Source organism: Haliaeetus albicilla, chromosome 24, assembly GCF_947461875.1.
Source record: "Haliaeetus albicilla chromosome 24, bHalAlb1.1, whole genome shotgun sequence".
NCBI classification, from domain to species: Eukaryota; Metazoa; Chordata; class Aves; order Accipitriformes; family Accipitridae; genus Haliaeetus; species Haliaeetus albicilla.
Genome location: NC_091506.1, coordinates 19,369,568 through 19,395,831, shown reverse-complemented (window position 1 = coordinate 19,395,831; position 26,264 = coordinate 19,369,568). Strand labels below are relative to the sequence as shown.

General features: G+C 42.7%; 1 long non-coding RNA gene across 1 annotated transcript in view; it reads right to left on the bottom strand.

The window, feature by feature from the left end:
* Positions 1–19,543, bottom strand: part of LOC138681765 (uncharacterized) — a 56,661-nt gene extending 37,118 nt beyond the window's left edge. The window contains exons 1-2 of the long non-coding RNA XR_011321977.1: positions 17,466–19,543; positions 12,155–12,231 (exon numbers count right to left, since the gene is read on the bottom strand). This is a non-coding gene — a long non-coding RNA (uncharacterized lncRNA). The remainder of the gene's footprint in view (positions 1–12,154; positions 12,232–17,465) is intronic.
* Positions 19,544–26,264: the final 6,721 nt, after the last annotated feature.

The following is a 26,264-nucleotide window of genomic DNA, read 5'->3' as shown; positions in this document are numbered from 1 at the left end:
TGCAGTGAGGGTTAATCCAGGCTAGTGAACAAGAGAGATGAAGATCAGCTCATCTTTTCCATTCAAGCAGAGCCTGCTACAGAAAATGCTGGTTTCTCGATGGATGCTCTGTGTCTCAGTGACTTCCAGGAACAGTGAGCTAAACTCAGCTGCTCTTCCCAGCACCAGCTGAGGGGGCAGCAGGGGATGGAACACAGCCCTGTTCTTGGAAGTCAGGAAAAAATAAGGTTCTGGCAGAGCTGTGCAAACTCTCCTCTCTCCCTCCTCCGCTCCCCAAAAGCCTCTTTCAGCATCTCTAGTTCCTCACAGCACAGCTGGGTTCGTTTTTCCTTTTATCAAATAAACATTAAGAGCAATGCAAGAAAACTGCAGGCAATTCTCAAGCAGAGAGAGGTTCAGTTGATCAAATAAATAAATTATAAGCTCATCTCTGTGAGCTCCCACATGCCTCATGATTTTGCTCAGTTTAGTGCATGACCTACTGCACCTCTTAACATTTTCCTGTTAGATAAACAGAAAGCTATAGAACCATCCAGCTCATGGAAACTATTTTTGGCTGCTTTATCTTCATGCAATATGAATTCCAAGGAATGATTGGATATTTGGACTTCTCCCAGCCTGGCTGACTGTGAAGGGAGCAGACAGTAACCTCATTGGTATTCTTCTGTGGAAACAAACATCTTTTAGAGATGACAAGTATCTGGCTTGTAGGTACAGCACTCTGAATGAGATTCAGGGAAATAGAGCAGTCACCAGCTGTGAGGAATGTGAGGAATAGCCTCGAGGCACACAAAAAAGGAAAACAGGAATCAGACTGAGTTTGTTTCATGGTTCCCCACAAGCTGCCCATGAAATACAAGGCAGCAGCACTGAGCTGTGAACAGAGGGAGAATTCCTGCTGCAAAGCTTGTAGTCAGCAGTGCAGCTGGATGAGAATTTGCACCAACTTTCTTACGGACTCAAGTCTGGCCCTGTAGAAAAATAAAAGCAAGCCTGTGACATCTGTATCGGTAGGCCTCAACTGAGCACCCAGCAAACTGGCTCCCTTGTCAGGCGTCTTGGCCAACGGGCCCTGGAATGAATGGGCCACACAGCAGCTCAGACTAACAACTGGTCACCCCAGGACACGGCCATGGCGTGCTGCCACCGAGGCGTTGCAGGAGAAGCTGTTCCCTGAGATAGACAGTAGCTGTTCAGCAGATAAGACGTCTGTCTTCAGCGCAATCAGTTTCTTACCTACTACAAGTGTTCCATGCACTTAAAATGCTGTGGTTTTCTGTCTGTTGGGTGTTTTTTTCCCCACCTGCTGGACAGAAGGAAAATGTAAATCTGCATGGTTACACAGGACTCTCAAGTTCCCTGCAATGCCAAGGCCATATGCACATGTTTAGAAGACAAGACCACTTCATTGTTATCTTTCATGGATTTCAGGGCTATAAAAAAAAAAAAACAACACCCAGGGAGTAGCACAAAAAGCAATGTAGAGTCAGCAGCAAACCACGAGACCAGTTTACAGGTTGTTGAACATTTTCCACTTGCTGATTTCTAGGTTCTCAGACACCAGCTAAGAAATCGAAGCACTCTGCTGTCCCTCTGGGACTTCTAAACTCCACCAGCATGACACACCATTTATCTCTGCTACCTTCAATTAGAAACAGGAAGCAAAGAGTTGGGCACTAGGCTCATTTTTAGCTGTGTGAAACTGTGATGACCCAGCTACTTGCCTATAAATCATTGTAGATGTGCTGATTTACACTCTGTGAGAAATTGGTTCATTAGCTAGAATTAAACAGAGGCCCAAGCCACACCATTTAAATTTGAATAGTGCTCTTGAACACCCTGTTCAGTCCAGGAACTGGGATTTGCTTGGTGCCTTCCTATATTTAGCATACAGTAATGTAATTGAAGCAACAAAATTAGACCCGCAAATAGACTGATTTCTCAGTAGTTAATCAAGGACCTTTTCCTAGAACTGCAGAGGGCTGAAATTAAAAGAAAGGAATGTGTGGTAATCAGCCCCATGGAGGCAGGAGGAAACCACCATGAGTTTAAACTCCAAACATACATTCTGGCCAGCTGAATGTACCCTTGTTTAAATTAAATGTGGCTTCACAGTGACCCAGGCCAAGGATTGCATGAAACTCTTCAGAGTGCGCAGCCCACGTACAAGGAATTACTGAGCAGATACGACTTATGGTCTGCAATTAGCTGTATAATAAGAATGTCCTCAGTCCCCCATCCTTAATGGATGAAGGAAACAACAGTCTGAGGTACCTCTGCAATAATGCTAATCTGTTTCTGTCAGCAGCTTCTGTGAACAGCAACAGGTATAGAAAGGAGTGACTGAAAGACAAATCCAGTGTACAAACTGCAAAATGCATAAAACAGGCAGCAATCATACTGCAGCAGCACTTAAACTGAGGAAAGAAGGCAGGAGCCTGCAGCACTGCACTCGTTCAAATTCACTATTAATAGGTCTTACAAGATAAACTAGAAGACTCCATTTTGTGTCCTTTACTTCTTAATCATCTAATTTTTATTGGGGGGCTAAATAGGAGAATTACATTTAAAAAAATCTTTTTTCTGTCACCAGTTTTCATATTACTGTTAGGAAAATCTCCTCTTCACATTCTAACCTAAAAACTGCCAGAAGAATAAGACAAAGAAAATACTCTGTAAGCAGAAACATAGTCAGACGTTTAAGAAGTGTTGAAAAGCTTCAGAAACTGTCAAAGCTTGCAGCTGACAGTGAATGAAAGGGAGCTTCATTTTTATGTATTTCTACAGTATCAGCACCACAAGCCTCACAGTGCCAGCTAGGACATGCAAAGACATTGATGCAGAGCTAAGTCAGAGGAAGGTCTTTTAAAATGTATTTCAGAGCTGTATTTTCTAGCTTTGGCAATACCCTTGAAGAGGTCAGCTGTACCTCCCCATCTCTTCTGCTCACACTGTCTGCAACTGTTGTGCAAACAGATGGAACAGCCTGTCATGCACAGAGTATGCCCGTAGAAACGTCCTCCAAACAGCTTTTGCCAAAGAAGTTTTAGGATTGAATTTACTTCCCACATGTAGAAGCTACTGATTTCTCTTGGCAAATTTTTCCTGCATAACATGGGATCTCTACTGGATCAAGGCAAATGAGGTAGAAAGATTAAGAGTTCCCCTGCACTGGTTTCATATACTGCATTCCCAACCCCTGCTACTGTGGGAGGCAGAACATGAGGACAGAGCACGGAAAGTAAGAAAGTAAGAAGAGACATGGGAACCAGACAACAATTGCATAAACTTATAATCAGCCATTGTGCCTTTGATTCACCCTGAGGCAAGCCAGAAAAGAAGGAAGGGCCCGGGTAGCTCGCCTCCCTGCCGTCATCCTGCAGTGGAAAAGCTCTGAAGCTGAATCTAAAAATCACTCACTCAAAGCTCCAGGTACTAAGAAGTGATTATGTAAAGCCGTATCAGGGAAAGTGTTTCTTGTATGCTGCAGATCTTTTTCAATGCAGGTCTACAAAACATTGTAGCATAATTAAGCTTCCATAAATATTAATAATTCAATTTTTAATTCCACTTCTAGTTCCATTCCTCCCATTCATCTAATAATTAATAGTGCTTTCACATCACCATTAAAGATACCAGCTTGATAGCAGGAACAAAAGATTAGGCCGAGAATCTTATTTGTAATGAATGGTGATGAATAATAACAGGTACAAATTGCAAAGTGTGAGAGTGCAGAAACTGACTGCCCTAACCTCTGAGTTAATGTAACAACACAAAAGCCTCTCTGATATTTACAGATACTAGCATTTCCTAGAAGAAAACCACGAAGAAATCATTTACTCTTAAATTACAAAACACTCACTGGAGACATAAGTACATTTGAGAAATACATGTCAAATGCAATTCAGGGAAACACACTCCAGTATTTTAAGAAAAGCCAAGTCACCTTCCTATCAAGGCAACATTAAGGAAATAGAAGTGGAATTAGCACCTCTGCCATTGTGGTGAACACATTCAAGCAGATGAAATGGAGGGTAAGTGAGCAGCCGTGACGCAAAGCTGAAAGGTGGGGGACTGTGCAGACATATAGACAATAAATATCTTTTATCATACAATTCAAAGCAGAATCAGCATGTGAACTAATTTAATGCTTCACCCTTAGCCTTGCCTTCTTTTTCTCCTCAAAGGCATGCTGTTCCTCGGAATAGGCTTTGCCTTACTGCATGCTTTTGCAACAAGGAGCTCAAAGGCACTGGCTGGTACGTGGCACTCAGGCATGTCGTTCCTGTACCTTTGAAGAGCTTCCTTGGGCAACATCTCACACTTTTCTGCTCCAATTTGTTATGCAGGAGCAGTCTGGGCTTTCACATCTCATCCAGGCCATAGTGGGCAAGCCCCTGTTAGTGCCCCAGTGGAGACAGCCAGCACGTAGAAAGACCGTCCTGTATTTAATCTGATACATCCTTTTTTGGAGCCGGTGCAAAGGTGGAAAAGTTCCCTCAGCTCACAGGCATGCTCTCTACAGAGCATCAGAGCCCTGCAGCTGGACAGCATGATGGCAAGCACAAAAGCTCAACAACGAACAAACCTTTTCTTCAGCAGGGAGGCTCAAAGCTGTACAGACTCCACACTCCCTTCCTAGCCCATCAAAAGAGGAATTACTGTTTCAGCATCTGCATCATCATTCAGAACATTTGCAAAGGAAATTAATTTGTAAGTAAGCAGGAGCTTAACTCACCAGTGGACAGAATATCCAAGAATAACCAGCATGCTACTACCTCCCACTGACAGTTAATCCAAAATTGATATTGCTTTGGTGGCTTGATGGCTTTGAACCTCAGCCAGCTCACTTCCCTCTCAAACCAGCAGCACTTTGTGGCCTTTTTTGACCCAGAGCCTTTTTTTTTCTTTTTTTTTTTTTTTTTGATTCAATGGCTCTGAACGACCTATTCCTAAAGAAGCTGAAGTGTCATTCTGTCCTGTAAGTCAGGAGAGGCCTTAAATCCAGCAGGTACACAAAGGGAATATGTCCCCCAGGGCTTGTCCCTAAACCCACAGAGAAAGAAGGAGCCGGGGAAGAAGTCCTTCACTCTAAACTCCCCACATGATTTTTTGCTTGACTAATCTAGTTTCCCTTTTGGCATATTGAAACCCCAACCAAAAATACAGTGTCCTGGATTTCCCCAGTATTAAAAATTGCCATCTGCAAACCACCTATCTTCTTAGCACCTCTGCTGGGGCTCTTGCCTGCAAGTTATCTGAACATGTACTTTCTAAAATGCTTATTACTAGTCAGTGGTTTATAATACCTTTTTCTTGAGGCCTAGTAATTTAGAAATTAATTCATTATCCTTCTGTGACTCTAGTGTATTATTCTGCTGTCATCCAAACACAGATCAGAAATACTTACTAAATGCTTCTACTTATTTTCATCATCATTAACAATTGCACCATTTCCATTTCAAAGAGGCCTTACACAATTATTTTTCTGTTTCAAGCAGAATGTTTAAATTCTTTATCGTCCTTGAAGATAGCAGCCAAGGATAATTTTACATTTTCCTTTTCATTTACAGTTTTCTGCACTTCATTTCTAATTTATATTAACTGCGCCTCACTCTCCCTCCCCTTCCCCACTGCTTTTACTTTTTTGTTCCTAATGCTGTCTTCACCACTGAACAATGATCAGCTTTTACAAAGATGTCTCTTTCCCGAGGGCAGAATCACAGTTCTTTGCCATATAATGCACTGTTCTTAAAGAATACCTAATTCTAATTTTTTTTCCCTATAAAACACTCCCCAAGTTTAACTCAAAAAGTCTTTTAACTTTGGGTAAATTACATGTTACACTATTAGTCAGGAAAGTCTTCTTTTCATTTAGATTTATCTTTAACAAGGTCACAGTCATGCAGATACCACCAACTTCCAATCCAGCTCTGAAATCCTTTGCTCCCAGATGCGCTGGGTCTGTTAAAACACTATTCAATGATTTCTTGAACGCCACGCAGCACATAAATCCTTCCACTCTGAGAGGCTGCACCTGCTGATTTGCGTAACCATCATGCACTTATCTTCTCTGGATGCAGATTCTTGGACTCCAGTTGCACAACAGCCACTGAGTCAATGTGACAGCAGGGACTAACGTGCACCTCCACCCCCACCACCAAGTGAGAACATTTCTGCTCTCCTTGGCATGCAGAGCATCCTCCCGCTGCTTTGACTGGATGCTGGGCTTAGAGTCAGACCTTAAAAAAGTGCTCCCAAAATGGGTGTGAAAGAAAGGGAAGAAAAATGTCACGGCTGGAAAATAGCAGAGAGGGACAACATAAGAGCCTGAATTCTGCATAGTGCTGATCATGATGCAGGCTGGCAGCTGGGGATTGAGACCCCACTGCCCCTAGGGGACTCCAGCGAGGACAAAAGGAAAGGCAAGGGAAGAGCTCATCAGTGAAAAGAGTAGAAATATCTTACTGGCTCTCTCTTTTGGGGCAGAACCCTCCTACCTGGAACACAGAAGAGAAAAATAAGAATGGAAAAGGGTCAGATGAACAACTACATTTACTGAAAAGCTTTTAACTTCTAGGACCACAGATCTCTCATGCCACCCAACAAGAAATTGTTGCTTTCAGCATTTGATTAAGTATTTGGTCAAATTGCTCCCTCCTGGCACCTTCACTGAACCATCCTGGGCAAAGCCAAAGAAAAACCCCCTCTGAGTGGCCAGCCCAAACTGCACAAGATACCTCCAGCAGACTGAAGTCAGGCCCATCAACCCTTCTGCCCAAGAAACTGGGCTTTTCATCAAATCTCACTGTGGGAACACTTCTGGCCCCAATCCAAAAAGATATATGCCTACACCTCTTGCTAATATTCCTAGGTCAGACCATGAAATGATTCTTCAAAGTTCTTCTTTGAAGAACTGCATTTTCTTGTCTTGGAGAAGAGTAGAAAGAGGTAGAAAAAAAACCCTGGGTTTGGAATCTCACTGGACAAATTAGTGGTTTGATCTTAGAAGTCCAGGTACTCGGTATGTTCAGAACTAATGACAAAAATCAGGGTAGCTTTAAAATTGCCCCCAAGATTGCCAAACAGGATCAATGCTATCATCCAGCCAAATCCTTACCCACATCTGACAGCGCCCAAGACTTCAAAGGGAAGTAAAACAAACAAACAAACAAAAATCCATTATGTAGAATTGAGGAAGAAGTTCTTTTGAAGGCTTGTCTTCTGCTGGGCCTTTGACTCTTCTGCTTTCCCCAGCCCCCTCTCTCCTATCTTATCATTTTTTGCACAAGAATTCCAAAAGACAGATCCTGAAGAATATAGCAAAGATCACAGAATCCACCCTTTGCTGAAAACTACCATGGAGAAGAGTCAGACTTAAAAGACAGTTGCCAGCAGCTAAACAAAGGCTCTCAGCCTTCTCACTACATGACCAGCCACTAAGAAGCAAGTGCTACAACCAGCACCAGAGCAATTCAGTATGTCTGTCATAATATAATTGAGGTTGGAAGGGATCTCTGGGTTTCATTTAGTCCATCAAGTTAGCTCAAAGCAGGGATAACCTCCAGGTTAGACCAGCTTGCTCAGGTCTTTGTCCATATGAGTTCTGACACGCTGGGTCTGCAATCAGGCTGCAAAAGCGAGACATATACAAATAGACCAAATACCGGAATAAACTGCTGCATTTGTAAATGGGCTTTTCCCATTTGTAAAGCGAAAGTGTTGCTACAACCCAGGAAAACTCTTCAACCACAATTCTTGAAAGCCAAACTGGTGTTTACTCCTGGATATGGAGAGCAGCCTACCAGCAGGGTGAACAGCCAAGGGTTCCCTTATGACCTTCTAGCTTCCTTAAGTGGTTTCCAAATGGTACACTACACTCACTGGCAATCCACACAATAATATAGCATCAAATAGAATTGAAAGTTTATCTTTTCAATGATAGATACATTTGAGGTACAGAAACAGCACAAAGTCACTAAAGAATTATCTCAGATTAACATACTACACAATCACATTTCTTTTAAAAGCTCTTCAGCTCCATCCTATACTATGCAAATGGAGAACTGTTCTAAACTGAGTAAATCTGCTACCATCCTGATATGTCTGGTTGTCAATAGTTTTTTACTAAAGAACTAAGTGGAGAAATAAACCCATGTTTAGTGACACTGCAGTCTGACTCTAAACTATCAAAACCATGGATGCCAAGAGGTAAGACTTTCCTTTGGGATTTTAATTCCCTGCACTAAGTATAGTATTAAGTACAGCAGAAGATAAAGCATCCAGTCCGCTCTACACATAGTTCACCCAGGTATGTTCTGTGGATGCTGTACACATTTACTCACATGCAAAGTACATCCTACAGTACATATGCCCTGCAGTCATCCATTAGCTTCCTACCAGTGCTTCAGTTCAAATCTTCAGGTTCTTTTTGGATGTCATTTAGCCTCACAAGTTATTAGAGCATCACTGTTCCCTGGCTTAGTTGCCTACATTATCAAAGGTAACCTTAAAAGGACAAAAAAAGAAAACGGGGAAGAATATTGTACTACTCTACCTTTGGAAACAAGGATCTACCAAGCATAGTACCTTACGAGTAGCTTTATGAAGAGTAAATAAGATTTACCTTACCACAAAACACCCGAGATGTTCACCCTGTGGCATTTTGAAGCTGCAGGTGTTCTTCTGAGGAGCCTGCTTTGCAATGCATGGTTCTTCACTCAAACTGCCCTTGAGACTATGCAGCAGAGGCTGGTAAGAAGTCAGAGATCTGATAGGGATTATCTGGAAAGATCTAGTCTTGCCCTGGGACAAGAGAGATGGACTTTCCTGCCTTATTTTCTGTAATTCTGTCATGCTTTACTAAATGTAATTGCTTGTCTGTATTTTATGATGATATTTTAAGTTGCCTTCACTGCAATCTTCTTTAAATTGGCTGAACACAGGGAAACTCAAAAAGCTGTTATGACCATTGCAAGAGAGCATTAGCGCCTATATACTGTTTTTATTTCAGTTCTGTGCTGGAGTCAGCTCACCTGTATACACCTAATAAAGCTGTTAAAGAACAAAACAGCCCCAGAAAATCAGGAAAGGGCAACGTGACTTGATTTATTTTGCAGATTTGTTTCACTCACCACTGTCTTTTACACTTACAAATTATACTTCACCCAAACCGGCACTGTTTTGATATGTCAGCAATTCATTTAATTCATTACTAACACAATGCAGTTTACAAGGGATGCATTTCTGGCACTCAGTGGTTAGTATTTCCCAGCAATGGACTGGCCTCCTAAATTAATCTTATCTCAAGGGCTCTGTGTAAAACCCACAGAGAAACATCTCTCAGCTGGATCTACCTGTTGCAGCGAAAGAAGTACTCTCCCAAAGTGCAGAGGTAAAGAGATTGTCTCAATATGTTTATGAACACATATGCCAGTGGTTCCTAAGCTGTGGTACTGGAATCACTGAAGGAGGAACTACCCCAGGTCACAGGGCAAACATCTCCATGAGCACAGTTAAAGCTGGTGGAGATGGGGTTTGGTAAATGAAAGAGTGCAGTGCGGGTCTTGACTCAGGACAAGGAGGGTGGGCCCCTCTGAGAAGGAATATGGTAGCTTAAGGATTAGAAAAATATATGACGGGAGGGTGCAAACAGGAAAACTAGAGGCACACCTTCCTATACACATGAAACAGCACATTTCCAGCGGCCACTGTCTCATCATCTGCCCTTGACTCCAGTACTGATAATGATGGCTGTCACTAATACCTGGGGTTGCTACTGCTGCTGCCTATACATTAGAGGAACACCAATCTGGGAACCCTTGGCACAGGTTACAACCACAGGCTGAATTCCTCTTTGATACCACTTAAGCCAATATGAGTTCTGAGAAACTGTTGCCACATGTTCTCTCCACCACGCACTGCTTAACAAGCAGCTCTTATTTTATGCTAGCTTCAGTTTCAGAGCAATTTCAGTGTATGGTCCCATATTCAATACTTTGCAGCAGAGTGACTTGGAGCTGGGTAACTGTGGCAATACCAGTGTCTACCAAGACAGCTGTATGCTCTTCTAGCTACATATGAACAGAAACAATAGTACTCAGAGCTGTTCCTATCTATTGGAAACATTCACCCACACAACACAAACACCATGAGGAATGCTTATGTCATCTGGGTCTCATTTAACCTCTCTCATCTGAGACAAGACAAGTCTGTCCCAAAGCCTTAGAAAAACCAACACCTCTCATCTCCGAGACTCTGATGACAGCCTGGCTTTAGCAAGCAGCCACCACTTAGGTCAGGTTAGCCAGCCAACACATTACCCGTGATACGTCCTTACTTGCAGCGCTGTCACTCCATAAGACATGAAGGGCTGTTTTCGCCACTGGTCAGATTCACCACAAAATCACAAGGCATCTTCCCTTTCCCCTCACCTGCCACACTTAGTTGTAGACCACAGAGGTCTCCGCAAATTAAACACTACTAAGAGCGATCAGGGAATTCTGTGCTGTTGCCCAGAGTAAAAAGCAGTATTTGTGGACCAGTTTTTCTAGATCAGCACCTGACCCTTCATCCAGGAGAAAGGCAATTAGTTTCAGTGCTTTGTTAGGTTCCCTTCTATGCAGAGGGAACTCAGAGGAGGAGGCAGCGTGAGAAGGCTTGCCATAATGGGAAACCTCTTTGAGGAAACCGAAGAGCTTTTGTCCTTCTTTCCGGAGCCTGTCTTGTTCTCTTCTGACTAACTGGGTCTGATAAACTTTGAGATGTGCTGCACAGCCTCCTACTTACCAAAGCTTTCAGGAATGAGAAGTCAGGGAAGAAAAAGCCATTTATGAGAAAAGATGGGTTTTGTGGGAGCTTATTAAGCCACAGCACGTAGCCTTTAGGATATGTGACTATTTACTTCTGCTCTAGCTGTACTTTTAGCTTTCAGCCATGACAGCTACAATCCTTTTTTTCATTTAAAATTACTCATTGTTAACGAAAATAAGTTTTAACTTGAAATGCTAACTGACTTCCAAGAGGAGGAAGATTCTTTAAGCAGCATTCACTAACCAACCCTGAGAAGTCAGGCCAAAGCCAAAAAGCCCATTTCTTCAGCTTGTCACACTCCGATCCATTCTGTTCACATGGAGCTCTGCAGTCTTGAGAGCTGCAGCTGCTTTGGAAAGTTCTTCTCATGAGCAAAAGTTCATGACATATTTATATCACTGTTTACCAGATACCCATGGGTATTACAGCTTAAATATATAAACTCCATCCTCAAATGAACATTATGCTTTCATTTTTTACGTATACACATACACACAGAATTTGTCAAAAATTAAGAACTTTTTGAGAAACTGGGAAACAGATTTATTAAATGTAAATCAATTATTTTTTTCAGCCAAAAAGTCCCAGCCAATCACATGTAAGTGCTCTTAAATTTTTGTTTAAAAACAACTAGCCTTCAGTCAGATCGGCTTTTACCACTTGTTGCTAACTCCTGGATCCTCAGCCAACCGAACATAACCAACAATGCTGTTCAACTGATATTATAATATAGTATCAGTATCTTGTGGGCTTTGTGATGCTTTGCTGCTGCCTTGAATTCTCCTGTGCACAGAAATAGTGCTTTGGAAGGAATGTGTGTGTTTTATCCACATCTCTACTTCACTGTAATATTGACAGGAAAAAAACTCTGAGGGAAGCGTGTTCACTAAACCCATTATAAATAAAACCAGACATAGAACAAAGCAAGAGACAATAGCCAAAGACAATACCTCTGGCACACAGCATAAGGGGACAGAAGAGCCTTGGGCATCCCCCTCCTCTTTCCTTGCATGCCATTCCCTTATTTTTAAGGCACTCCTAGGAGTCCCCTTCCAGCAAGCTCCAACTCAGAGGGCAGCATGTAGGGCAGGGGCTGGGTACCCACCATACATCACATTAGAAATAGTCTCAGCAATTTCCACCTGCCAGAGCTCACCCCAAAGGCTGTGTTTCATTTGGTTAGTAACCCAAGCTATCTTAGGCCTGCTGGGCCCATCAGAATAGAAAAGGCAAAAAAGAGTGTCATTCTCTCTACCCCAGCACTGCAGGTTTTACACTGTTACCACAGGGCATAAAGAACGACACTGATAGCTAACAATCTTAAAGCAGGGGAGTGACTTACCTTGACTGAAATTCACAGCTGATAGAGGATTCTGCCCAGACTTGTGCACCACTTTGGCTCCATTCACACCATTGAAACTGGTTCTAAAAAAGCAAAAAATAGTTAATCTCACTCTTTGGGAATATCTTCTTCCAGGAAAAACTGATTCACTGAACAACACATTAGACTCCCCCCCCCTCCTTTTTTTTTTTTTTTTTTTAAAACTAATTCAGCACAAGACTAGTATAGGCCCTTGCTGCCTATATTCACCCAGCTAAATGTAGACATCTAACTGAAATTCTTAGAACAGGAGCTTCTTCGATGGTCAATGGTGACAGGAAGATACATTCCACCTGAATCTGACTTACATTCGTCAGTGCCCAGATTGCTTTGCTGGAGGATCCAGCACTTAGGTTTGTAGGCTTGTATTCTATGACTCCACCAAGTTTATTCTGCTGTCCCTTCAAGCATCAGAGGCAAAGGGCTTGATCTACCTGGCCTGTTAGTCAAAAAATCTTTTTAACCCTCTTTCTGTTCCTTTCTCCATGGCAGCCGAGCCCATTTTCAGCAGCTCCTTCTTTACTGCCTGCTTCTGCATTTTCTAGAGCTCATAAATCCCCCTGGACTGGGAGGTAGGGGGGTCTTAAACTGCAATTTGCTATATGATACGGACAACAGCTACTGCCCCATTTTGAAATTCAGCACACTCCTTTCTTGCTTCTTCCTCAAAGAAGCGGAAAAAATGAAACACTTGTTTCTGGGCGAGGCAGCAGCTCCTAACCTTGCAGGAACTCAGCGGGAACCAGGAACTGTTGCCACCCCAAAGGTGAGAACCTGCTGGTGTGCTGTGAAAAAGGAGTTGCAACGCTTCTGGAACCATACCCCCCCCCTCCCTTCCCCTTCATTCTGTCCCCGCTGTGCCTGATGACATCCTAAGAGGATAAACCGTACTTGGCAGCGTGAAGACTGGACTCCTCCGCTCCCAGCTGCGGTCCCCGCGCACCAGCACACCGAGGCAGGCCGTGCGGTTCACCGGCGGGTACAGGTAGTGCCACCACAAAGGCCTTTGTGCGTGACACAGCTTCCCGAGCCAGCAGAGGGTCTCTGCTGTCTACGTTGTGGAGGCTGATCGACCTCAGAAAATACAGGCGTTTTCCCCATTTTTATGACAGTTCAGTGAGCCTCACTGCTCAGGTGCCCTGCCTTTCCTTATTTCCCTGTTTGATCCACACCCTGTAAACATGACTCCAATGCTCAAACAGAGCCACGGTTTATCTACAGGTGCCTCTGGTGAGAAAATAGCACGGAGAGCAGGTGCTGGTATGTACAGAAGCGAAAAACAGGAGGGGCTCAGGCCACAGTCAGATCACTTGGTGGGGAAGACTTTCACTAGTGTCCTTCAGGCATCAAAACCACTGAATATATAGCAGCCTGTAGCACAGAGGCACTTTCTCGGGAAATAAACATGATGTAAAGTCCTTCTGGTTTTACATCTTGGTGCATCCCTCAAGTAACAAAACTCAAACACCATAAAACCATATGAGGACTATAAACATTTTTGTGAGTGATACTAACTCCCAGCACTGCTCCTTTACAGAGCACAAGATTGAGCCTGCCCACGTTTATGGGGCCACAGTATTTAATCTGAACTGAGACAGGAAATAAACAGCTCAGAGGTCCTCATTTTAACACTGATCTCTGAGATATTACTTGAAACCTGGGACTACCCTTCCAAACAAAACGTACTCATCTGTTAAAACCCAGCAACACTGTTCAAAGAAAAGAAATGGCTGTTTATATTGTCATTCCACTGCTACACAAGTGAAATTGGTAACTTTGTCATACAATCCTGGTAAGCATTTACTTTCTCTTACGGATACTTTTCCTTTCTGAAAGCTTTCGGCACAGGCCATTTTCATGCTCCACTATAAACTGGATCACTGTGTACATTGTACAATTTTTGTTATATAAAAGCTGTACTGAGGATATTATTAATTTATATGCTATCCTTTCTCTTCTATATCTCTTATTAGATCAAAGAATAAAGAGTTGATCTCAGCTATCAAATAAACATAAATGCCTGCTGCAAGTCTGAACCAAGCTGATGTACAGATATTACATACAGATAAGCAGAGCTCTGAGTGATGTAAGCTGCAATAACCATCTTAGTTAAGTGTAATGCATAATGTGCTGTTCAAACCACAAATTAGCAATAATATGGAATCAATTCAAGTAAAAAAAAAAAAAATCAGAACTTTGCCTTAAAGAATGGCCTTTTAAATCAAATTAAATGTTTCCAATTCAGTGAAAAATAATTTTCTCTCCCAGCATTTTTAAGGACTATGGTTATTTCTCCATTTCTTGTGCAGAACTAGATAAAACCTTTTCTTGTTTACATATTTTTACAAATTAAGTTTTCAAAGGCTATCAGGGTTGGTCTGACTCTCCTTTCTGAAGAAAGGAGTGAGAACTATATTTAAGCCTCATCTTTCAGGCACACAAGTAAGGCTGGATTTGTTTCCTTTTAATACACATGGAACAGTGAAACAAAACAAAAATGACCTTGTGCTGATACAGTTATCTTGGGAAGCCAATGCTTTCACCTATGGTTAGTTTAACAGAGGGGGGAACACTAGGAAAGGGAATACATTCACTTTTCAGAGAACTCTGCCATTAACTGCAACACTGAAAATGAATATTAAGCACAGTTCCCCACTTCTTCCTTCCTTGCTTGCATGGGAACAAACAGTGCTAGCATTTGGAAGAAATCAGCACAAAGTTAGTACAGCACCATTTTGTCAGCACACTGTTGCAGCCTCATCACCACCATCATGCTGACCAGAACTGATCAATTTGCTTCATCCTTACATCACAGTGCCTCTCTACCAGTCCACCGGTGAGGAAAGAAGGTCAAACAGATGACAAATTAATTCATGCCTACTTTGAGACACCTTTACTCTGCCAGAGAGATGTAAAGAAGCACTACTGCAAACCAGACCTTGCCCAAGCTGCTCCACGTGCTCTCTGCAGGAGACACACTCCTGACTTACACCTAACACCTGCCTGGTCATGAGCAACACCTGCATGAAGGGCAAGCATTTAACACAGCCCTCACCAGCCAGGTAAAAAGGCCATTTTTCACAGGTATCCCCCAGTTATCAAGCCAATCACTTAAATACTTCCCAGAGGTCATCCATCCCCAACATGCACCAAGCTCGGCACAGAGTGATGGCAGAACCCAACAGACACAGGCTCAAGAACCAGAGTATTTTCAAATATCTGGTCGTTGTTTTTGTTGTCACTTCAAAGAGAATGAAAAAAAATCCCAAACTTTTTGATGTTCCTCAACCTATGACACAATAGGTTACAACATAAATACAGCTCTTGGATATCCTTCTGCTAAAGTCACTGAAAAGCCCATGAGCTTGATGTGAGCTGTCAACTTCAAATAAGATGTCTGCCAGCAGAGACAGGAGTTTGGAGACAAGCACCCACATGAGCTGGTATGATCAGAGCAAGTGATCCTCTGAACCCTCTTTGCAGAGCTTTTATCAGAGTTGGGCAGGCAGGTCATGAGTCACTTGGCATGAGTCACACTACCATTAACCCCTCCCAGCAGTATTAGGATTTAAGGTGGAAAATTACAGGTGTGTTGTAGACCAAGGTTGTGTAACAGGTCAGTCTGCATTTCAGATACTTCCAATAGGTGTCAATGTGAATGGCTCAAGCATGATGAAGGTGTAAGCACTTCAGAAAAGTGGTTAAAACAAGAAGCACTACACCTTCATAGTAACAGGTTAGAAGAGAAGCACCTCACACAAATATCACTGTGATATGCCATGATATTTGCAGCTAAACTTAACTTTTACTAGATGATGTCCTGTCTCGATACGATATGCCTTACCCTGACCCAGTGAAATGAAAGGCAAATGCCTCATCACCTGCAGGGACTGTTTAGCATTGCTCCTCCTGGTCAACAGCAGCACGGAGGAGTCAGACTGAAAAACACAACACTGAGGCTAGTATAGTTCCTGATTTGTATAGGTTTTTCTGAGAGCATTACATCATGTTAGTAGCTTCCTCAAGCGGATTTCCTCTCCAGAGTCTGGCACTACTGCCTTGAACAGAGACTTCAGCATCACACAAACATCTCTTCGTCCTCCTCCCTGACTGTTCAGCTACATTTAAATCTAACCTTTGGGCAGCAGACAGCACAGAATGCAGACTCCCTTCCATTCAGATGTTAAAAAGAAGTGTCATTGTCCATAATCCTAGATAGAGAAGTGGATATTAAAAACTACATCTACTTCAGTAGTTGGATGATACTTCTCAGCTCTGCATTACAAAGACTGTAGAAGCCCACACCTAGCCAGGAAAAGGGAAAGATGGGGGTAATCCCCACTGCCTGCAGCCTTCTTCCTCATTTTATGAATCCACCTTCTAATGCCATCTGCTCCTTCTTTTGATCTGCTGCATCCTTACAATGAGACTGTAAGCAGTGATTGAACTGAGCATGGGAGGCCCTCTGCATCCAAAATGACCAAGATTTTCCCCCTCAGATATTTCTAGACAAAGTGGTACAAGATATGATGCCATGGTACTGATTATAACTGACATACTTCAAGAACAGCCTGACATCACTTGAATCTGAACCAAGTCACAGGGATGTGCCGAGTTCCATCTTGCCGCATTCCCCATCCGCTGTACGGAAGGGTATTTATAAATCCCCTGTAGCTGGCTTGTCTTTCAGAGAAGGTGGCAAGGTCCAGTCCACCGGGTGTTGGAATTCTGCAAAGCAGAAGCAGCACCAGGCTCCTAACGCCTTACGGATGATGGCAGAGCTCGTTTTAGTTCTTAACCTCTTCTTTCATGGCAGTAAGAAACCACTGTGCGAGCGAACAGGCTGCACCAGCACAAAGAACGACCCCAGCTGCCAAGCTAATTGTGGAGACAGGAATGGCTGGTAGGATAGGACAGGAGATGGGGTGTCCTTTATATCAGAATTGCACTAACGTCCTAAGTGAGCCACAAGAGGGGAATGTAACTTCTAGGATAAAGACCTTTCATTATTCAGTGCAGGGATTTTACCCTTGTAATGGAAAAATCTCAACAATCATGAATAGGAGCATTCCGATTACAGGGAAATTGTGGCCGGGTTTTTCAATACATCTTGTGCAACACACTCCAAACTCAACCAGTTTCTTCAGTCTGAATTTATGAACACACTCTTTGGGATTCACGTACTCCACCCTTCATTACTTACTGTCAGACTGAAGCTAATGCAACAAGAGCTGAGCAGGTTCAAGAAGAATATGTTTGCAATGATCCTCACCACTGGCAGAAGTAAGCGGAAAGACTGAAACTCAGCTTGAGGGAGGTGCTGAGCATGTCATTCTGACAGGATAAGCAGGACTGCATTTCTGTGTGGAAAAAGGACCCCCTGATTAGAAAAAACGCCTTGTAATTTCTTTCAACCCAGCCACCTTTGCTAACTAGCAAATACCATTCAACTTTCTTTTCTTATTGGAGAAGTCTGCTTGGGTTGCTCCATGGATTTCTGCTTTTCCATCCAACTGAGGGTGGGGTTTGAATCCCACTGTTTGCTTTTACAAGCTCTCAAGGCTGTAGGGCAGCCCTTGTGGTTGTGTACACCAGGCTAAACATGACTTTATGGCTAACTCGTACAGGAAGGAGATGTGGCAGTGTCACAAGGTAAAAGACACAGCAAACATTTTCTAAACATTTCCATTATTCTGAGGGCACTGCCATTCTGGAATGTCCATAGCTGAGACCGATTCTCAATATGATTTATAGGAATACAGAAACTCTTGAGGACCCACTGTTCTAAGCTCAAACACCTTACAAAAATGAAAGTTTCAAAACTGAGCATGCCCTCAGGGCAAAACTCGCAAGTTTACAACTACTCATTTTTCAGAATTCTTTCAGTCCTCTTTTACATCCACTGCAATTACATCTACTGCTCTGGTTTGGAGTAAGCAATAAGAAAAAGGGAAGGCAAATGAGATTTGAGCCTTTTGTTTCTGTTACTGCTGTTTTGCTGGAACTAATACAATAAAAAATAGCTGCCTAATGTGTGAAAGTTTCTTACATTAACTAATAGAGTTACTAAGAAAAGGAATTAAAACAGTACGACACTTACCAAGCACCTTATTTGATTTCATTTAAGCTGTGAGGGAAAGAAGAGAAAAAATGGCGTGGCAAAGGAAGAAAGGAAAACAAATGGAGGGAAATACAGAAATTCGTTTTGACTATCCCCTGTACAGACTATCATCTATGTTAAATTGACAGAAAGTACAAAAGAATTTTTTTAAGATCTCAGGAGATAGATTCATCTTGGTTATGGTTTCTTGAGGCTTTCAGCTTCTCAGTGACCAGCATTTGCTGTATTCACCTCTTCTATTTGCCAAGAGAGAAGATTGTGAGCTACTCAGCATGTAGGTAGGCTTCTTCCAAATGCTTCTATGTTGCTCAGGCAAACATCTTAAGACAGCTTGGAACAGAGATATTCTTGTCATATCTGAACAGGCATTGTTTGGACAACTGAGGACAAAACTTTTGTCTCTACAGAATAGTAGGTCTCTAACTCCATTTTTCAGATACTGCAGAAAAAGAAAAGTGAAAGAAAATCCCTTTTTCCTGCAGATTACAGATCTACGTCTCGCACAATCCAACCACAGCTTTTAACTTCTGGAAACCAGACAGAAATTCAGACTTATCACAATGGTATCTGGAATATTTAACACCCCAAATATTCAGAAGAGTGAGATAATGTTGTAGGAATTATTCCATTAACAAATTCAGATCATTTACATTTTATAACCTTCAGCTGATGAAACAGTCTTAGCTTATTGTGCAGTCTACTAGTAACTTTCTCTGACCATCAAATTTTTTATCTGTAATATTGGAAGATGCTGCTGGGAAGGGTTAGGGTAAGATTGCACTCATTTCCAGACAGGATATGTTAGAATACAGTTTTGAGCAACTTTCTGTCTTCATTTATAGTAGGTAAGATCAGGATTCAATCCTGTCTCTCTCGACCTGTCAGGTCAAATGTGGAAAAACATCCCTCAAAGTCAATAGCAACTGCAGGTCATGCATCCCTGAGGCCTAGCTTTAATCACACCACTTCTGTACACAAAAAGAAGAATATAAAAACAAGGTACCAAATCAGCATGTGCACAGGATGGTTAAATTCTCCCTAAGTAGGCCAAATGGTCCAAAGGCACTGAAAAGGAGTAAGCTAAGAGCTCAAGCCCCTGCGTAATGACTATAAGTGTCAAGCTGGGCTGCAGAGGAAGACTAGGCTTGTTGTCCTTGCCAACCATTAGATCACATTGATGTCAGCCCCTCATGATTTCCCCTCTCCCTACCAAAATTCCCTTCTGGTCCCATGATTACCTGAAAATGCAAGGACAGGATGCTTGAATGAGCTGGAGGCAAGAGAAGCTGGCCAGTTCTGAAAAACCTATGACTTCTCACATCATCGGGTAAGAGCCTCCTCTGGGAAATGCAATTTTTATATTCATTTTATCCCTCCAATGCATTGACTCCACTGATTAATGGCAATTTTCCAATGCTCTTCTTAGTTTTACTGACAAGTCAGGATAATGCTGGGGGCCAAATAAGTAAAGCCCATTAGTAAGACGAAAATGCTGCACAGAAAACCAAACTCAGCAGAGCTACACCACGGATATTGTGGCAAAAAACAAAGAAGCAGCAGATTTTTTTCTTCAGATGGGCAATAATGCTCCTCTGGCTTTCTCCCATATATCTCTGATGCTCTCCAAGTCTGCAGCCAGAAGGAATGGGAAGTAAAGTCTCTGTTTGCCCTGAATGCTCATGTCTGATTAGGAGCTGAAAAAAGATACTTGCTCTGCCTGCCCTACTATCCCTTCTTTCATTCCTCATGTTTTTGTCCAGATGCATCTTCTATTTATTGCCTGCTTCTTGCATTCTTCAATTCATTCCAATTCCAAAGAACTGCCATTTCCAGGAATACCTTTCTTTGTACCACCATCAAGGTCTGAAGTTCTTGTTTTAGCTGGCTGGTTTTTCGCTTATCTATTTGCATCTTCCTCTCATTTTCTAGCCTGAAAAGTTCAGCTTGTCCTATAGGTGAGCGTTCCTCAGTTCTGACCCAGGATAACACTGTAATTTTCAAAACACTTTCAAGAAATTACTTCATTTTCTCTTAATCCAAAAATTACCAACACAATTTCAAGCTTGTTGCAAACCAACAAGCTGGTTTGCAAAAGGATCCTAGCACCTCTTCTGACAAAGGCAGCTCTGCTAAACTTTGCTAACCTTGCTTCTACAATTTCACGCCAAAAGGCTCTCTTGGGAAGTCTCCAGCAAAGTTGGAGGCATTCTCAAAATATGTCCTAAAACATATCCTAATCTTTTATGAACAAGGAATTAGGGGCACAGAGACAAAACTACCCTACTACAGCCGCAGTGTAGATCTGTGCCAGAATGGAGCAGAAAATGGCAGCAACTGGGAAGTGGAGAAGGAAGATTTAGCACAGAGTCCTACTGTCCAAGTTTTGTTTCTAAAAGATGCTGTGAAAGGGCTCTAAACTTAGTTTGGTGAAGTCTCTGTTCTTAAACATTAGATACAGCCAAAGCTGGATATCTGCACAGCTCAGCTATCCTGAAACTCCCTATCTCCTGCAGCTGACTTGTAACTTGGCTATCGATTCTTAATTATGGCTGTTGACTGCTGCTTCCACCTTCCACTGCAACTTGCTCTCCTGCCTAGACTATTGTGTCAGGCTGTCTATAGCATCAACATGCATAAAATAAAATGAGACTTTCAGAGATTTAATTTACTCTCCCTTTGCTACCACAGGCTCCTCAGGCTTCTTTACAAAGCTCCTTTGGTTTCCATTTCTCCTTTTGAGAGACTGCTCCACAATCTCACTCCTCTAGTGGTTGAAAATCTAATTTTCAGGCTAAGTTTATTAATAGCAAATTTGTACCAATTTGTCCTTGTGCCAGCATTGATCTTTATTATAAAGACCTTTTCTTCCCCTCTAGTATGTACTTAGCAATGAAGTGTTTACAGAGAGACATCACATTCCTCTCCCAGTCTTTGTTTTCCTAGGCAAAACAAACTCATCGCTTTTAGTTTTCTCTCATCTGCTAAGCTTTCTGTCCCTTACTCATCCTCCTAGCCCTGTTCTGCACCTGCTCCTGCATGAGTACACTTTTCTGACAGAACCGTACACAGTGTTCTTGGCACGCTCCTGCATCTTGGTTTTAAACCTCCCTATTTGTAGCAGGACTGTCTCCTTGAAACTATCCTGCAACCGTATCAGCCGTGACACTTCTCCACCATATGTTCCTATTGCTATCAGAGTTCCTCTGCTGCCTCCAGCAGCCTCCTCAGCACTCGGCTCATTCCCTCCTCTACTCCCACCTGCCAGGACTTCGTGCACATCATTCCCACACCGGCTGAAGACGCACACGGCGCGAAGCTGGTGCCAGCACTCGGTCCTGTGTTCTCCCACCCACACTACAGGTACCAGTCACACTGCCCTGCTCCTCGACTTTAAAACAAGCAAACTCCCACAGAAGACTCCCCTGATCCTATGCCTCCTGGGCCTCCTTCCCCTGTTGGTAGGCTCTTCTGAACACCACTGAGTCTCTGGCTTTCAACCTGGGATCTTCTATGGCTCAGTCAGCAGTGACAGAAGGACAGAGCCTCCCTTAGGCCCCCAAATCTTAGACCTCTGTCCTACTCAGAAGTACACAGCCCTTAACTAGACTTTATGAGCTCTAAAATGCAGCCAAACCACCCTTTCAGAATGGCCAGATACATCCACTGAACTCTCCCTCCTGCCATGAACAATGGGAACATTCTTTTCCTCACATGGGCCAGTCCTCCTCAGGCTTCCCTGCTAATGAAACACCACTTCCATGCTCACGGGCAGAATTCCTGCTGACTTCATTACGCTGGGGTTTCCCTGTAGCTTCTAGTGTCATGCACGTAACTACAACGTCTCCCAGGCTACGGCCTTTTGCCTAGCCTTTCAAAGATTGACTTTCAGTATAAACCCAGACAGGGCAAAAATGGCATACAAAATACTATTTAAGAACAAGCAAAGGCATTTTCATACTTGCATTGAAAATCAGTTTGGACATAGCTAAACCCAGATATTAGCCTGGGGAATAAAGCATTCTTCCATTTTCCAACCCTCAATCTAATTCTGTGAATTGGGGCAAGCGGGGCCATCTGTTGTCTTGTGGAAATAAAATTCAGATGAGCACACCCATGGGAACTTGTCCAGTGCTATTTCAGTGGCATGGTTCCAGAAACTGCCTTCATACCCTGTCTTCACTCATCCACTGCTCCCAGATCCTTGCAGTAATAATGGCATGAAGGTCACACAGCCTAAATCAGTTCATGAAATCTGCTTGTTCTACACAAACTCAAAAACTGTCACTCATCTTCTTAGCTCTGCATTTGCAACAAAGCTGTCAGCATCTTTATTTCTGACTTCTGGAGAGCTTAGCCCTCCCTGTTAGATAAGAGTTTCTTTCACTGATACTATTAAGAAAAAGAAAAAGGAAGTCTTTAAATCAGTGGAGTAGGGTGAACATGGCAGCTATGTCTTGCTAAGGGCAGACCAGTTTCAGCAGCACACTGCTGATTCATGCTTCTCTGCTGGGACACGTTACATCTTAAAACTATTGATGCCTGGATTGTGTACCAACTCCCATTAAAATATCCTACTTATAAATCCCATTGCCACTGCAGTCCTTTGCCATGCCACAGCCCAGATCCACTCCTCCACTGTGGATGCTATGCCCAAATTGAACATGTTTGCTTAAAACAAACAAGCAAGCTGCTTCTACATATCAGTTTGTTTTAACTATATGGTGTAATAGCTGCATGAACTTAATTTAAGACTGAGAAACTCTTCATCTGTGCTGTGAGCCACACTGGAATTTGGTTCCCCAAACTGTGGCTTCCCACCAGCGTCTGCAATGACGAATGCTGAAAGGCAACCACAGAAAGACCTTCCTCCACAAGAACAGCAAAGGCCCACTCACTAGTCATCAAATCCCAATGCAAAGCGTGACAGGAAAGGAAACTTTGGCTCTATTAATTTTGCGGCCTCCCAGTCATGCAAGCTATCTTCCCTGCTCAAGCCATCCTGGTTTTTTTTGGAACTCATTTGTGTTGCTTGTTTGGGCAACACCTTGGAAAAGAGAAACAGGCATGACAACGTTTGCCATTTCCTCCACGTGGAGGGAGGCCTCCATGGAAGAGGTCCAACAGTGAAAGCACACTGTCCTTTCCCCCTGTGAGGGGCAGGGAAGACAGCATGCTTCTGCCTCAGGGTAAGAAAAGTTATTTCACACCTGACATGATGTGTTACAAGCTGTACAAAAGCAGCACAGGAGCCAGAGAAGGGCAGCTTCTGCAATGAAGGAATTTTTAGGACTTTTACTATGGAGACTTGAGTTTAAGTCCTAGTGAGAAACATCTTAAGTATTCTCTACTCACAATGCTAAGGAGCATAATAGAGTGCCTTTGCTGGGACAGAAAGACAGCTAGTAGAAAAGCACCATCAAAACATCCTCTTGGGAAGAACTTCTTTTAAGAACAGATTTTTTTTTTTTTTTAAATTTGTTTTTGAAAGAGCATTGATTTTGATAAAAGTTCCTGCCAAAGCAGCTTGGAACAGCTTTGTTTCTGGCAGTTCAGAAGCTCTATTTCAGAACTTCCAAATTGTACATATTTTATCTTAGAGGTTATTATCCCACATGCATCGTTATTACCTTGCCCTAACATGACAGAAGTAGTGAAATAAATACTTTATTACTTTTTAGATGATTAAGATGAATCGCTACTTAGTACAGAACAAAATGTTATCTGCTTTTCTAGATGAAGGCATTCCTGGGTGTTGTAAAGGCAGTGCCAGATTTTCATTACATTGCAAACAAGGGACTTGTTCTAGAGAATAAGATAAGATGTTTCAGTCATATTAAGCAGCAGCTGTTCTTATCAATTTAAAAAAAAAGAGGTAACTAACTACTGTGTTTTCTTATATAATATACATACTGTGACCTATTACTAGTCTTTACTTGGCAAATCAGCAGTAAGCATAAGTAGTACAACAACTTAAAATGGATATAACTCAAAACAAAAATTCAGAAATCCCAGAGCAAAACATTTCTAAAACTCAAAATCTGGGACACAGTGCTCTCATAGAAAATTTTAAAAATAAATTATTTAAATCTAAATAAAAGGGGGGGGGCAGGCAGGAACCAAACAAGCTTTACAGTGTCAGAACTTCCCAGGAAACAGCAATTCTGAGTTAGGCTAATGCACATTAATTCTGAGAAGCCTGAGCAGGATTTTTTGCTCGGGACAAAGTCCAAGCAGATCAGGACGGAGGGAATTTTGCAGGGAACCCCAGCACATACAGCGAGGTTATGGGAGGTCAGGCACAGCTGGGTGTGAGAGCACTCCAGGGCTGAGCAGAGCTTTGGTGGAGTAAGGCACTGGCAGATTAGAAGAGCAAGGAAAAAGTGGGTTGCCTTCACTCTCCTGCCCACTGCCTGCAGAAAAGCAGCAGGTCAGACCTTGAGAGGGAGAAGTGTCATGCTCCTGTGGGACATACACCGCTAGCCATAAGAGGATGCTTGAGGCTCTACTGGCAAGCACCCACACCTTCTAGAGGGGTGCTCAGGAAAAGGCATGCCATCAGCTGCGGGATGGTGCCTCCCTTCTTGCTTTTACAGACTCTGCATCAGTAGAGGAGGGTGCCAGCAAGCACCAACTGCTGCAAAGACAGGATTTCAAGCAGTTATTTTGTGTTCAGAACACCAACAACAGGCTATAGGGCATTCATCCAGATGCGTTCATCTTTTAATTTTTGTGCTCATGACTCACGACCTTTCATGCTCATGACCTAACCTGGCCTTAATTCTGGCCCTACTTAGTAACAAAATTACTTAATTACTAAATTAAAAACTTAATTTATTTAATACTTGACTAATTTCATTAAATTATCCAACTTTTTCAAGTTACAAAGGCCACCTCTCCAAAGACAAAATTTTCACTCTCAAAGTATTTATGCTCCTTTTCGTTCCCACATAGGTAATGATGGATGGAAAAGCCAAAATAAATTAATAACTACCTCCCTCCATACTCTTAGCTTTATTGCTGGTCAATAGGGCACACAATCAAGCCCTGAAGCAGAACAGATGATATATTTGCTGGGCTTATGGAACTTAACTTACTGTGGAGTTTATTGCACAGTTCAGGATCTGCATCACGTGCGTGCGTGTGTATGTGTGTGTGCATGCGCGTTGCTGAGGTGGAAGAAGTTGTGATGCTGAACAAAGGGCTACTGTCTGCTGACACAAATGGGACAAAAAACTCACTGACCTGGAAGTTAAAGTACAAAATCTACTTTCAGCCTGAGTGCTCACTGCCCATACACATTAAATGAAGAAGCCTTGTTTGAGTGAACTATGATCTTAATCTGCTTTTCTCAAAGAGTGCACATGCCAGCACCATGACTCCCACCCCAGCAAATCCCATCAGCAGCAAAATCACATGAAGGACAATGCAGAACTAAACTGCCTTTTAGATTAGGATTTTTCAGTCACAAGGTTATTCCAAATTATCCAGTATAAAGAAATTTATCCATGCAAGCAAACAATATTGGCAGGGGGAGAGTTACACAACAAGGTACTGGCAGGGGAATAGAGTACTGAAAGCTTAGAGAGAGAGGGAGCGACCTGTGAGAAAAGCCTCTAAGCACTATAGCAATACAAACACACCATGAACTGCAAAGCTCAGAGAAGGACTCCAGAGAAGCAGCAAGCTCAAAGTGAAAAGGTATGGTGAGGTGGTCACTCCCAGGTAAGTCACACAGCAATGTGGCCTTTTTCAACAACCCTAGCAACTGTCTTCACATTCTAGACAGTCTTGGATGAATATTTCAGATAAACTGTGAGGATTTTGATGGCAGAAGCCACTCCTACCAACATTGCTGGGTACTGCAGCTCTTGCAGCAGCTCAGGCTGCCACATAAGGATTCCACTGCAGTATGCACTGTGCTATCAAGCTGATGGGCATGCCCCACTGTAC